The sequence below is a fragment of the Hermetia illucens genome, chromosome 2, assembly GCF_905115235.1.
Source record: "Hermetia illucens chromosome 2, iHerIll2.2.curated.20191125, whole genome shotgun sequence".
NCBI classification, from domain to species: Eukaryota; Metazoa; Arthropoda; class Insecta; order Diptera; family Stratiomyidae; genus Hermetia; species Hermetia illucens.
In genome coordinates, this window is record NC_051850.1 from 112,876,945 (window position 1) to 112,891,184 (window position 14,240).

The window sequence follows — 14,240 nt, forward strand, 5'->3', positions numbered from 1 at the left end:
TCTTGTTATTGTCGTCGTCGTCACTAATCTGACTACATTTCACTTCTGATCCGAATTCGTGTACAGGGTGTTAATTTACTGATTCAAGGGAAATAATTGTTGATTAAGTGACTAGTTTGTTGTTCTTCTACATAGAACATAATCGCATACAGTGATGATTCAAAAAAAGAAACAGCGGCTTTTTAATTGAGCTTTAGATTCTCAGAACTAGCTCTGGAAAAATCTAAGATTACTGGAGTAAGATTATTGGACGAAAACTTGCATGTATAAAAGGGCAGGAAGGATAATTTGAAATCAAGCTACAATTCTGTTCTCTTCTCTTGATTATTTGTGAAGAACCAAGACCTGAGCCGACTCTGCTTCTGAGCGGAGCAAAGGTGAAAGCAGAAGTAAGTACTAAGAAGTATGTGATCGATTAACTGAAACCCCTGATTTCTGGAAGTCCCTTTTAAACAGAGTAGGGTAATGTAATAAAGGTAGAAGGTCAACTAAGCTCGATTGGACTGAACCTAAGGGAATCACCTATCGGTTAAGCAAAATATGTGGGAAAAATGTCCTTAAGAAGAATATGAAAAATAACTACATGCTAATTTCGTTTTTGTTGATTGAGGGAATTCTCGGCCAGTTTCTGGTGAGTAGGTGCTTTTTCTACAATTGGTTCGGCCTATCATCAACTAGATGCGGACTTAGAACTCAATCAATTAACAAAAAACAAATGATTCTGCCATTTCGTTCTTGTTGATATTCGGAGTTTCCAGCAACCATTTCTGTATATAAAGTAAGACACTTATCAACCTCGTACAATTCTCACATTTGCTTCTTTACTGAATCTTCAAGAAATTCTATCATTTATCCATTATTCATTCCAGTTTCATTCACGAACATGCCTTTCCTTGCAGCAAGACATGCCAGTTTTCCTTGTAAAACGATATGTTCCTAGGCAAGATGAGGATCCCTCACAGCACTTATTTAAACTTAGATTTCTGAAATCATTTCATTTACATGATGACGGACCGGACCACTTGGGAAGCAACTTACTTCCTGTTTAGTGTTCCACTTTTTAACACCCAAGTTTATAAAAAAAAATGACTGACGGTCATCTGGTGGATGCGGACAGGACTCCCAGCATCCTCAACAAAAAAATCACTTCGGTCTGGTTTAGATCTGAACTTACAATGGATCTCACTTCAATATAATTCATACTCATGTCGTGTTTACGATGATATATATAAATGGAGCGATTACCACCTGTCGATACTTTCGGTCACGCTGCTCTCAGAACAGAGGTAAGGTAGCGTCTGATGATTTGCACTGCCCTAGATGAAACCATCAGTCACTTTTATTTCATTCACACTTGTATACTTCTGAATTCAGTAATAACAAACGTGAAACCAGCTTTATATTGAAAAGGAGATTGAAAACGTTTATTTTCGACGATATAGAGAGCCCTGATCACGCCTCTGTTTTGAACAAAACGCCCGAGGAATTGAAAAATGACCTGGAACTTCTTAGTAGAAGCGGAGACAATTGCTTAGATAAGCCCCGCCTTTGCTTTTGAAAAGCAATGATTGCGTGACTGGAGTGTATGTGAGCCAATATTGGCAGAACGTGAGACAGGTACCGACATCTCTGTTGATCGATATTCGAGCCCGCCGCAACCAAATCGAAGGGCTGACGCTGAGTAATGTGTATCATTACTTCCTGCAGCCGACACTTGACTGACCTTTCAGCGCCATGATGTTGACAGGGCAAACATTCTAGAAATAAGGAAAATTAAGCTTGAGAGAGCTTTTAATCTTTGAAAAATTTAATTCTATTTTTGAGAGAATTAGTTGCGTAAGAACTATCGCACATAGTTGGGATTTCTTTTTATTTCTTCGATGTACTCAGCGCCTCTATAAATGTATTTTTGACCATTAATAGTAACTGCTCCTGGGGCCTTGAAATGTCTTTGATCTTGTCACTGCAGAAATGTCAGAGATTTTATGGTAAGACCTCAGTTATCTGAGTTGTTCTCAATTCAGTGTATTTCCCATAATATTAAGATGAAACATGCAAAACAAAAAAATTGTTTCTTTCTTGAAGCTTCAAAGTAGACGGCCTTAAGCAAAACTTTTGCGTTTGAGAATTTTTTCTTCTAGCTCCATGTGACCGTGTCGTAGTCCCATGACAGTTACCGCATTTTAAACCATTCATAATAGGTTGGAGCGTTCCGGCCTTATAAGTACTTTGACATGTACTACATTCGCGACCAGCTTTTAATGAGTTTGAATTTTCGGCACTGTTATTGCCGGTAGTATACACCTGGCATTGAAGGAGGGAACAAGTTGTTCCCGAAATATCGATATATGCCGAACAAAAAGTTACTACTAGCGACGGAGATGGTGTCGAGTTTTAATTTCAAAAACTTTTTCTAGAAATACCGCGAACACGCATTGATTCTTTCGAAGTTTTCCAGCACATCCTATGAGTTTGTGATTAGAGCGCAAAGGCTACGAGGCACGTCCAGGAAGTAAGTGCTGTTAATTTGTGCAAATTTGCATTTATAAATATATAAGTTATATAGTCGGATCAATTGTTTGATGCCTACCTGAAAAAGTTTAAGGCTAGCTTCTCGCCCACTTTTCTACCGACACATCCGTTGAAATCTTTTTTCCACTCATCACCATCTTCAGGGAAGTGAATAGTTGGTAATCTGAATGCGGCAGGTTCTCTGACCTGCCCACATGGCCTGATCCTATCTAAACGAGTCCAGGAGTTGCTTCGTGGCGTTGACCGTATGGGGTCTGGCACAGAACAGGAAGGGCTGGGCGTTGGGAACAACAGTTTTCAGGATACTGACCTTGAATTGGTTACTTTTTAAAGGGGAAGAGCTAAGCTACACTACAGTATTGTCAATATGTCTAAAAACCATTCTCTAAGAAAAAGTCAAGCGACGACGGCTTTACGGTTTCTTACCAGGGCAGAGGCAAATCGTCAGACACTGCCTCACCTCTGCTCCCCAGTTGCTCCGGTCCTGCATTAAGTTGATGCGGACTTAGGACCCCCTTAATTCTCAAAACGAACATTCTCTAAGGCCATGAGAGCCCGATTACACTTATATTCTGGACGTGCCATATACAATATGTCGAACAAATTTACATACATAAGTATTTATGTAACAACAATCTTGATTGAATTGAATTTACCTAGATCTTGACGTGTTAGAGAACTTCACTTCACACACCAGTCACGATACGAACTCCTCTGCCGCAACTGCACTGGTGGAATTTGAACTACGACCTTTCGCTGCGACACCGTAGGACACTAGTGTGTATGTCAGGCTTTACCTTATGTTTCGAAAAACAGGAAACTGTTGGAACGTTGCAAACTATTTACAAAGATGATGCTGTTGAAAAAACAGAATTGTATCAGTAGCTTTCCCGTCTCAAAAATTTGAAATCCCCCAGAAAAATGACGATAAGACATTGAAGATGCTGACTTAGGGAATTGAAAATGCGGCTAATTGTAAATGTCGTTTATTGGCTTCTGATTGAACAACAATAAAAAAGTTGAGTGGCAGCATGCTGTGCTATGAAAACTAATTCCAGAAATGAAACTGAATTTCTAATAAAGTCATACATGAGGAGACATAGTGCTACCATTATGAGATGGAAACGTTTGTTTTTTCGATGTAAAAGGAGTCAGGTAGATGTTCGGAGGTTGGTACACAGGGTTAGACTATTAATCAACAACCTCACCTCTTCCTTCTTCTTTAACGAACGGAGCTTGATGATGTTTATCATGCGTCTGCCTTTGGGGTTCATCATGTATATGCCTTCGGGGCTTATCAAGCCTCTAGAGTATTGGTTTTGAACTCTATAAGACAAGGAAAATGAACACATTCCTTGCTTTCATGGTAGTGTACGTGATGTAGGTGGAAACTGTTACTGTTGCTCCGTGGAAGATATTTTCCTGTTACTTTACTAATTCAGCTGTTCACCGCGAACCTCAACCTGATAAAGGGAATTTGTCTGTAATGTATTATTTATTTTTTCTTAGGGCAAAGCTTGGTCGGATCTCATTATCCGAAAAATATTGCAAAGTTTGAAAATATTATCGCTGCTAAGTTGGTCTCACTCACTACATATACATTCAGTTGGAGATTGACGATTGGTTGGTATAGATTCTTGGAACACTGGAACAACCCCTCCTTTAATAATTCGATAGTACTCGCCATTAACAGTCCAATTTTCGTCAATGATAATAAGCTCGGTTCAGCTTTGCCTTATTGATGTTACTTGTTGAGGATTTTCGTTGCAGACCATGATAAGCATTCTTATTTTTTTATAGGCAAATTGTTAGACATATTGTTTTCTACTATTTTTTGCGTTCTCCGATTTGTCTTGAAGCTCCCTGGGTCCCCAGCCTTCCTTGAAACACCGAGCTGATAGCGGATGAAGGCAATGCTTTTGCCCTCTTCAAGCAGATTTTGAATATGATGCTATGTCCCTTTTGATGATGGTGCAATTTTTTAAAAAATCAAATAACTCTTTCCAAGAATTTATTGTCTCCCGGGAAATGTTTCCCAAATGATAATCAAAATCAATTCAGGGCATGCAGCTTTAATAATTCCCGTATTCATCATTAACTTATTAAACTTCACCTTTGTATCAAAAGTTTAGATTTTCATTTGTTCAGATCATCGTGAGCACGAAAGTCCTGAAAAATAAGTACATTATTGATAAGCATCCTTTTATTCCTCAGTTTTTGAAGAAAAGTGATACTGTCCTTTCTCCCCAGCGTGTAGTAACATATGATATATGTATACATAATTCCTTATCGCTGTTGGGAGTTATCTGATATGAAACTAAAAGGCTTTCATTGGCAGTCGTTTTAACATAAAAATAGCAACTAAATCATCTGAATTAACTTTATTTCTAATGAAATTTTCAACTTCTTTCACGGATACTTGGAGCTCACTTAGTTTGGAGGTGAATAGAAAGTTAAGTACGCGTGGGGCAGTTCTTAGCAAAGCTTCTCTAATTGTTGGTCTACTCGTCTTCTTAAACCCTCCCTCCCAGTAGTTAGTGTCCTCAGAAGTAGGTAGCCTAAGTCAAATTTGTTGGATATCAAACTTCCGCTTATCTGTAAGCGCTAACTTAAAGTATTTTGTGGTTTCGTTGAGTTTGTTTCTCGTTTGGGAATCCTCTGTAATTTCCATTCTCTTCGTTGTCATTTTTCACTCCCCAAAATTTTAGAATTGCCAGTTAACTCTTTTGAAGACGATTTTTTGGTTTGGTTTAGCTGTGAAAGCGACTTCCAGTATAATTTTGTTGTAGCACTCAAGCATTTCGTCAATGTCCAATTTAATTTTTAATCGAATATCCATTGAGATATTTTCAATAATTTGTAGAGTTAATTTAAGTTTTTAATTTATTTTGTATTTTATTGTACTGCGGCTTATTAGATGCCATAATGATTATAGGAAAATGGGTCTGAGGAGACCAGTAGACGGTTTGTGCCACTTTAAGTTGTCGGGGTATTCCTTTTGATATTCTACATTTATGAGATGTAATGTTTTGTTTTTTTAGGGATATCGAATTGGTGGACCTCGGCGCAAAACCGGGATGTCTGGAGTACCTTATTAAGGCAGGCCTAGACCGGATACCGTTTGTTTCGCCATTGCTCCATCTCAGGCAGGGTCTGCCTCGTCTTCTTTTTCTATCATAGATATTGCCCTTATAGACTTTCCGGGTGGGATCATCCTCATCCATACGGATGAAGTCACCCGCCCACCGTAACCTATTGAGTCGGATTTTATCCACAACCGGACGGTCATGGTATCGCTCATAGATTTCGTCGTTATGTAGGCTACGGAATCGCCCATCCTCATGTAGGGGGCCAAAAATTCTTCAGAGGATTCTTCTCTCGAACGCGGCCAAAGGTTCACAATTCTTCTTGCTAAGAACTCAAGTTTCCGAGGAATACCTGAGGACTGGCAAGATCATTATCTTGTACAGTAAGAGCTTTGACCCTATGGTGAGACGTTTCGAACGGAACAGTTTTTGTAAGCTGAAAAAGGCTCTGTTGGCTGCCAACCGTGCGCGGATTTCATCATCGTAGCTGTTATCGGTTGTGATTTTCGACCCTAGATAGGAGCAATCTAGTTTGCGCAACCTATTTGACCAGAAAATAAAAAAAAATCGATTAATGAAATCTAGGGCTCAAAATATTATACATCCCATTTCGATATTTGCTAAAAACAAGGTAATCATATTAGGTTACTATATTTCAAAAATTTATTATGCTAGAAGTAGGAGATGTAAGTAAAGTATAATATGAGAAAGCTTAACGAAAATCCTACTATTATTAGCAAAATTATAGCAGGTCAAAGTTTTCTATTTGATGTGAATTTGCTGCAAACTAAGCCATACACAGAATATATTCTGTGCTATATACATCTATCAGTACCACAATAAAGTTAACATTTTGAGATACTAAGAGGCCATACATACAGTAGGTTTCGGTGCATCTCATTTTTAAGTTTTTATTTTTTATTTTATTATTTACTTTCAGTTAGCCAAGACACATCCATATATGCGTACGAAGTTATCGTACATATAAATTCCGATGTGTAATATACACCGACACCCGGGATGTTCAATTTACATGCATATAAATATATGTGACATACGCAGTAAGCGGGAATGGGCAATATTTTTTGTTTAGGATAAGATAAATATTTATGTCTTCAATATGTATACATGAGGGTATATTTTGGAAAAAAACAATAGAAAAGTCTTCAATCGCATTCATAAGTCGACTATTCTAATTATGGAAGAAGAACTACAAAGGATCCTCCCAACTTATATTCTGCTGTAAGTGTGTTAGCTAATTTTCAAAGTTCCAGAGTAATATTTCGCACCAAAGAAAAGCAACGGGCTGCCAAACGGCCGGCAAGATTATGCCCATTTTTTTTGGAAAACGCGCAAAATCATCTATGCTGATTACTTGTCAACTAACAACACGTCAGGCTTGTTCTGCGCTATATGACGACTTCACCCCACTCAGAAAATTGAAAGATTGATCCTTCAAGTTAAGTGGAATGAACCCACAGTCTGCCTTACAGATAGCTGCATGTAAGGGACCCGCCTGCTCTTTGCTGTAAAAATAAGCGCACAGCAAGTTGACTTGGCGATGATGTTGTGCCGCCACGTCAACAACGCCCACGCCTCCAGTGTCACGGGGCATGTTCATCCGCTTCATGGCAGCGTTTGGATGGTGTATTCGGAGTTTGGACATAGTAGTCCGTATCCGCCGCTGAAAGTTTTCCAGATCGGTCTTCGACCACGGCAATATTTTGAATGCATAAGCCAGTGAAGAGAAAGCGAATTTGTTCAATGCGCCTATTTTATCCTTCCCCGAGAGATGCGATTAGTACCAGTTTCACATGTCGCAGAGATCCGAACAGCAGACCATCCTTCAGAATACCAAATTCAGCATAGCTTCTTTCAGAAATCCTAGCTATTTGTAGAAATCTGTCTCAGTCATAGCTTGGATGTGAAAGCCATCAATGCTATGTTCAGCATGTGGCACGTGATGGCCTTTGCGTACATCTAAGTACATCGAGCTCGAGAAAGGGGTATGCCACCCTTCCATGACTGTCGCCAAAAACTTTATTAATTTGGGATGAACGTGATACAGTCGTAGGACATCGATTAGCCAGGTATGTGGGACGCTATTAAAAGCCTTGGCGTAATCGATATAACAACTAACTAATTTCTTTTGCCTCTAGTTGCCTGTGCCACAATTACTGAGTCGATAATGAATTGCTCTTTGCAACTCCTTGAGCCTACTCAGCAGCCCTTCTGTTCCTCGGACAGAATGTTATTCGTCTCGAATGCGCATTGACCCTTCCACTAATAATGGACGTCATGAATTTGTAGTGGTAATGTGTGTGTGTCCTGTGCGGTGTCCTTTTTAGGCGCCAGGTAGGTAATTCCCGCAGAGAGGTGGAAACTAATAGCATGAAGCGGTGATCCACTCAGCATGCTGGGCGGGTATCCCCCAAATTCCACCCCAACATTTTCTTTCGCTTCTGTTACCGAAAATTGTACTGTCTGAACGCTCTGTTGGGATTCGTTTAGTGATTTTAAAGAAAAGTTTGAAAAACGCTTGGAAAAGTGTACGGAGCTAAAACGATTTAGGTTTAAAAACAAACAAAATCCTCCAAAAAATTTAGTTTCTCTATTTTTTTCTAAGGACTTATTAAACTAAAGGACTTCTAAGGACTTATTAAACTAATCGACTTGGGAACCCTTGACCACAGCGATGTGTCACATCGCAACAACATGATACTCTTAGATCTCTTCATTTCAAAAGACCGTTTTTCATGGCCAACGGCAAAGGTTCCTTCTACCGCTGAAACTCAGGAAGACATTCTTGGCATGCAGTTGTTGCACTCAAAGCAAGACATGCTGCTAAGCATGCTAACCACCCCATTTGTCTATTTGAAAGCGAAGGGCTGATTTCTCGAAAACTTCTTTAAATTCTTAATTACAGATTTTTTCTTCGTAGCACTGTGGAATTTCATACCAAATTATCATTATCAGTAAGATACTTTTTCTTGTTTGTCTTTATTTACCTTCTTTCAAGATAAGTAGAAATGCACAGAATGAAAGGTGAACTGGCTTTTGTGGCACAGATTTTACAAATGAGATTATCACCCGAAAGCACAATCAAAACCATAATGGAACAGTAGTTTCCTCTTATCACACTAAACGTTCTGATATACGAGTACGTAATAAAACCGTGGGACGACAAAAGCTTCTTCGCTTAATTATTGAGCATCGCGGCGTCTGGTCTACCTTATTGTCTCGTTGATTAGGCGGCCGTGAGAGAACTCTTCTATATTCGTGGAAAATTTACTTAGCATCCATGAATACGTATCTTTTGAACCGTAAGGGATCAATGTGATTTAGATAATCCTACCTCGTTGGTTCCATTTGGGTTATTTAGTTTGGGATCATCTCAGTGCATGTGCTATGTGGGTGAACGTTGTTTGTTAACTAATGCCTTACGTATCTTTGGTATTACCCCTTTGTTTGGTCTTTGAGCACCACAATGTCTGGTTGGCTTTATTAGATTTACAGAATTTGTTTTATGCTTTAACGGATGTTTAAATTAGAACAAATAACATACTTATCATGTCAGCTATTGTAGATGTTGGGTGTATGTACATTATATACGTCCTGTATTTCGGTGATGTCAAGAAAAAGTAAGACGTGGTGATCATTTGAGGCTTACTTTCTGAAAAAATGAAAATGTTTACAATGTTAACATTGCAACTGAATTTGAGATCTTTTTTATTTATCCTTAAACATAGGTATACCATTATAATCAAATCTGTTGAGGATATTTTTCTGCGTTTCGGTAGAATACGTATGCTTTCTAGATGTTATATTTAGGAAATATAAATGTAAATATATAAAAAATTCAAATTTATATAAAAAATATAAATAGCCAGTAAAATAAAATGTATTAAATAAGTTCTAGTCAGTCATACATTCTCTGTTCTTTCTTATAGCCTTTTACCCCTCTCTGTTAACGTCACGGTTCCGCACACATAATACTGGTCAGAAAAAAACGACCTACGACAATTCTAATATAGGCCATTTCTTTCGCTGAAAGTTTTATTTATTCCAATTAACTTTAATGGCGGACCGATCTAATTGGAGGGAAACTTTCTCTCGGCTTCGAGTCCACGAACTCGTCGATTTCAGGTGGCACCCGTTTTTATAAAAATATAGGCAACTTACGGTTTCATCCAGGAGACGCTGCCCCAACTCTGTCCTGGGAATAGTGCGACCGAAATAGTTATCAGGTGTTGTTTGCCCCTTTAAATATAATTCATAAATATGACGTGAATATGAATTATATTCAGTGTGAAAACCGCCTATTGAATTCAGGCCTAAACCGACCGAGGCTTTTGTAAATTAACCGCGATCTCCCCTTAAATTCACTCAAATATTCTCACATAGGTATTATAATTTATTGGGAATCATATATGTTTTGATTTCTGTCTTCAGTTCACCTAGTTTTACACGCCGTAATATGTAGTCGTCAACTGTGGTTAGGATGGTATGAACTTTTTTATCCAGATGCTGGAAAGTACTTTCTAGATTCTTTGGGATCCGTGTTATCCTTTGCAGAAAGAACCTAGTTCCCATTTTTATAAGTGCGATTTTTTGTCTGGGTCTTTTTAATTTTCCGCAGCCTTTTACAGTGAAGCGAGTGTGCCTTTTCGTGCCGTTATATTTGCTGAAAGATTCATTCTTATATAAAGTTAATTAAGGCTTTTAGCTGGGCGGAAGTTTAAGGTTTTCTTCTTTCATGTATGCTATTTTTTTGTTAGAGTTTGCGTGTACTACGTTTATTGACAAGATTTTCACATTTTTGTTAAACAATTTTACACCGACAATTGATACACCAGTATCTTACTCCAAACTACAATTTTCATTTTACTGTGTAGATATATAGCAACTTACTCCCTTCATCAGTACAAAGCTACTGAAAATAATTGCGATTATATGGTTCTTTTTATACTTAAACACTAATTACCTAAATTACTTAAAAAAAACCTTAAATTATTAACCTAATTACCTGTTAATTACCGCGGCCAGTCTTATTAATTTTGAGGAGCAATTACCGGAATCTGTGTTTAATAACCGCGTCGCGTCTTCTCTCAAATTTTCTAGACTTCCCCAAGGGTCCAAGGTTGTCGTTCGGTTTGTATGAAGCAACAGCTCAAGATCTTCGCGTTGAATGGTATGGGCTTCCTCGACTATGTGCGCTGCCCCTGATGATCTTATGCACGACTTTTGTTTTCGAACACTACCTACCGCTTCCTTGATGTGTTCATTAAATCTAATCGTTATCAGGCGTTTAGTCTGTCTTAGGTATTTTATTACAGTCGCTTCACGTTATTCGATATTCGATTCGATCCTTGACGCTTCCCAGTAAATTCCGCAAAGTGGACGATCGACTCTAACCTACGACTTCCAGTTGAAACTTTTTACCCAATTCCTGATGTTGTTCAATAGGAAGGAATACGGGATACTTATCCGTCTACTGGTAACCTCCTTCTGCTGCGAAAATAGTGTTGTATAGGCATGCCTATTGCATTGCTTGATTTTCCTTCCGATCAATTTTTCAATAGTCTGAGGATTATACCCATTCTTAATAGCGGTGTCAATAATATGTTGTCTTTCCTTATTGATACCGTATTTTAAAAGGAGATATGTGATCAGTCGGTGAATCATGCAATTTTAGGCAGCCATTTTTTGGGAAAAACACCATACAGGTGTGAAGTTGCTGGTACTGTTCTCTGCGTTGCAGTAGGTTTACGGTATATCTCGAAGTTAAGCTTCTCGCTAGAGTTGACGATCTTAAGATCTAGGAAGGGGAGAGCCCCATCCTTTTCTACCTCTAGTGTAAAATCGACTTTATGATGAATCTTGTTTATAAAGGAAATGACCATGTCTATATCGTCTCTTATAACAATCGCAAATACATCGTCTACATACCTAAACCACACTTTAGGCATTATTCCCTTCGATTCAATTTCTTCTTCGATTAATAACATGAACTTTTCAGTGAGTAACCGCGAGAGGGGGTTCCCCATCGCTACTCCCGGAGTAATTTTGTAGAATCTATCCCGAAACGTAAAATAGTTTTCGTTCATGCAGAGCCTGGAAAGGTTTGCATAGATACGAACTTTTCTTCTCCATTCCGGGTCAGATCCAAACCTGCTCAGCCATCTCTCGAGTTCGAAAATTGACTCTTTCACTGGCGTGTTGGGAAACAATGCCTTCACATCGAACAATACCATCACCTCGTCATCACCCATCCTCTCAATGCGTTGCAGTTTCTGTATTAGTTCATGGGAGTTAGCAACTGAGTACTTACTATTCGTCGCCCCAAGGGTCTGGCACTCGTTAATCAACCACTTGGCGATGTTGTCCTTCGGTGAGTTCGAGTCGGCAATGATTTCTCGCATCTCCTCCCCTTCCTTGTGGATTTTCGGTTGACATCTAATCGTTGGAAGCGCAAGATTAGGCATTCGGAGTCGCCCAATATTCGGGAAGACCACACTAGCTTCTAGTTCCTGACTATTTGTATCTCAGTTACATCGTGCGAGAGGTATTTCACCAACCTTAAACTAATAAAAAATCATTTCCCATCTACAATGAAGCAAGAGCGACTTACCAAGGTAAAATTTCAAAGGAAATAGATTTCACCGAAGTTATTTAGGTTTTCAGTAAAATGAAAATATATAACAGCTACCGACAGTAAGTAAAGTAATAGTAGTAGTATTCTAATTGATTGTATATCGTATTCTAATATGTAGGAGAGGCAAGAAATATGTGTTCTCAAATGTATTTTTTTTCTAATTATAATGAAATTGAAGTGTTTACTTCTACAAAACCATTTTCCTTAACCTGTTTTAATTGAACTTCCTCGCTGTTCTAATTGCCTGCAGTGTGGGTTCATTCACAACAAAGTTTCCATTTGATACTGAATGATTTATTATTTAAACTTCCTTTTTCATATTTTAACTAATCAACTTTTTTTCAATGGATAATGATTCATACCAATTTTTGGAAAAAAACATTGGTTATAATAGTATATTTCCGGCAACTCCCGGCAACGAAATGTGGCAGTATGGTATAAGGGATAAGATAAGGCATAATTTGGTCAAGTTTGAAGACAATCTAACTAATATTAACAAAGTTGTGGAGGGTGAAACATTGCATTTTTTGTGAATTTTACACATATTACAACGTACATGACGTCATCATCACATATCAATTCGTCAATGCCAAAACAAAGTGAGCTGATATGAATGGGAGGGTCGCAAAGAAACATTTTGTTTTAGTTTTTCAATCATTTGTATTTTAATATCAATTACTCCACAGACATATGTGTGTATGTATGGGCAAATGAAGTTTGCAGATAGTGTCTAATCCAGATAGATATTTTATATATAAATCAGCGATATTCAATATACGTAGTATATATGTACGTATGTATGCTCTTGTGCACGAGGTAAGTCGGAATTATGGGTACGATAAATTTATTTACGTGTATGTATATCTACAGTTTTCGGCAATAGGGAGTTTGCTTGCTTAGGGTGAGGATAATATCTATGTCTGTTTGGAAAAATATCAAATAATATTTTGGATTTGTAGCTATATACGGATGGAAAAACTTGAATAGAGAGCTGTTCACATAAGATGAACACAAAACCTTTTACCTGAAGCACCGAGCTGCAAGTCGGATGTTCTTATATGTATGTACAACACCCTTTGACGGAGATTTGTTGGCTGACTAATAGTGGTAAATTTTCATGCAGATTTTAGAACTCATCATTTTCTAAAGTTCGCTAGCCCACTTTTTCCTTTATTGATTTAAAAATTTATCTGTCTCGAACTTGATGTCCAGGTTAACGGCAAATTCTTTTAGTCGCGGAAGTTTGTCAAACAATAACAATAATACCGACAATCAAGTGCTAGCATATTCGAGGACTAAATAAAAGAGCACGGAAGTAAGTATATGTTCTTGTTTTAATTTATAATTTGTGGAAGCATACTATTTCGCTGAGGACTCTTATGTGAGATTTATTGAATTACCAGTTCTTCGAGTGTGCACTCACCATTTGATAACACCTGAATGCAAGCTGGTCATCAAGTATGATAGTATCTATTCCGCTATGTGAGCCTGGTCACATTGGCAACGGCCACCGGCATCGGTAAAATGTTAATATGTATAATATAAATCATAGAAAAAAATAAAACTTACTGTCTTATACATTTCAGTTTATACTTCTCAGTAGAATGGATTAATTCTTTCATCCCTAGACGACGCTTGTCAGAAGCCAAAAATGTTCCGTAATCAGTCTGCCATGTAAAATGAGAGGGAGGATCTTGGAAAGAGCTTGCTGACTGCGGTCTGGACTTATGGCCTATTGCGAACAATGGAATGGTCGATCATCTCAATGTAAAACTTAACTTAATTCAGGTATCGTCGTTTAATCGATTTGCGTGTAGGTATCTGATCTACGTGCCGACTTAGTTCTTAATTTGGGAAGATTTTGGAGCAAAAAGCATCAGTTACACTTTACAAGAACTGATAAGAACGAAGACTTTATATTTAAACCTCTCATTGTCATTTGCTGTTCTCAACACAGAAAACGCAGT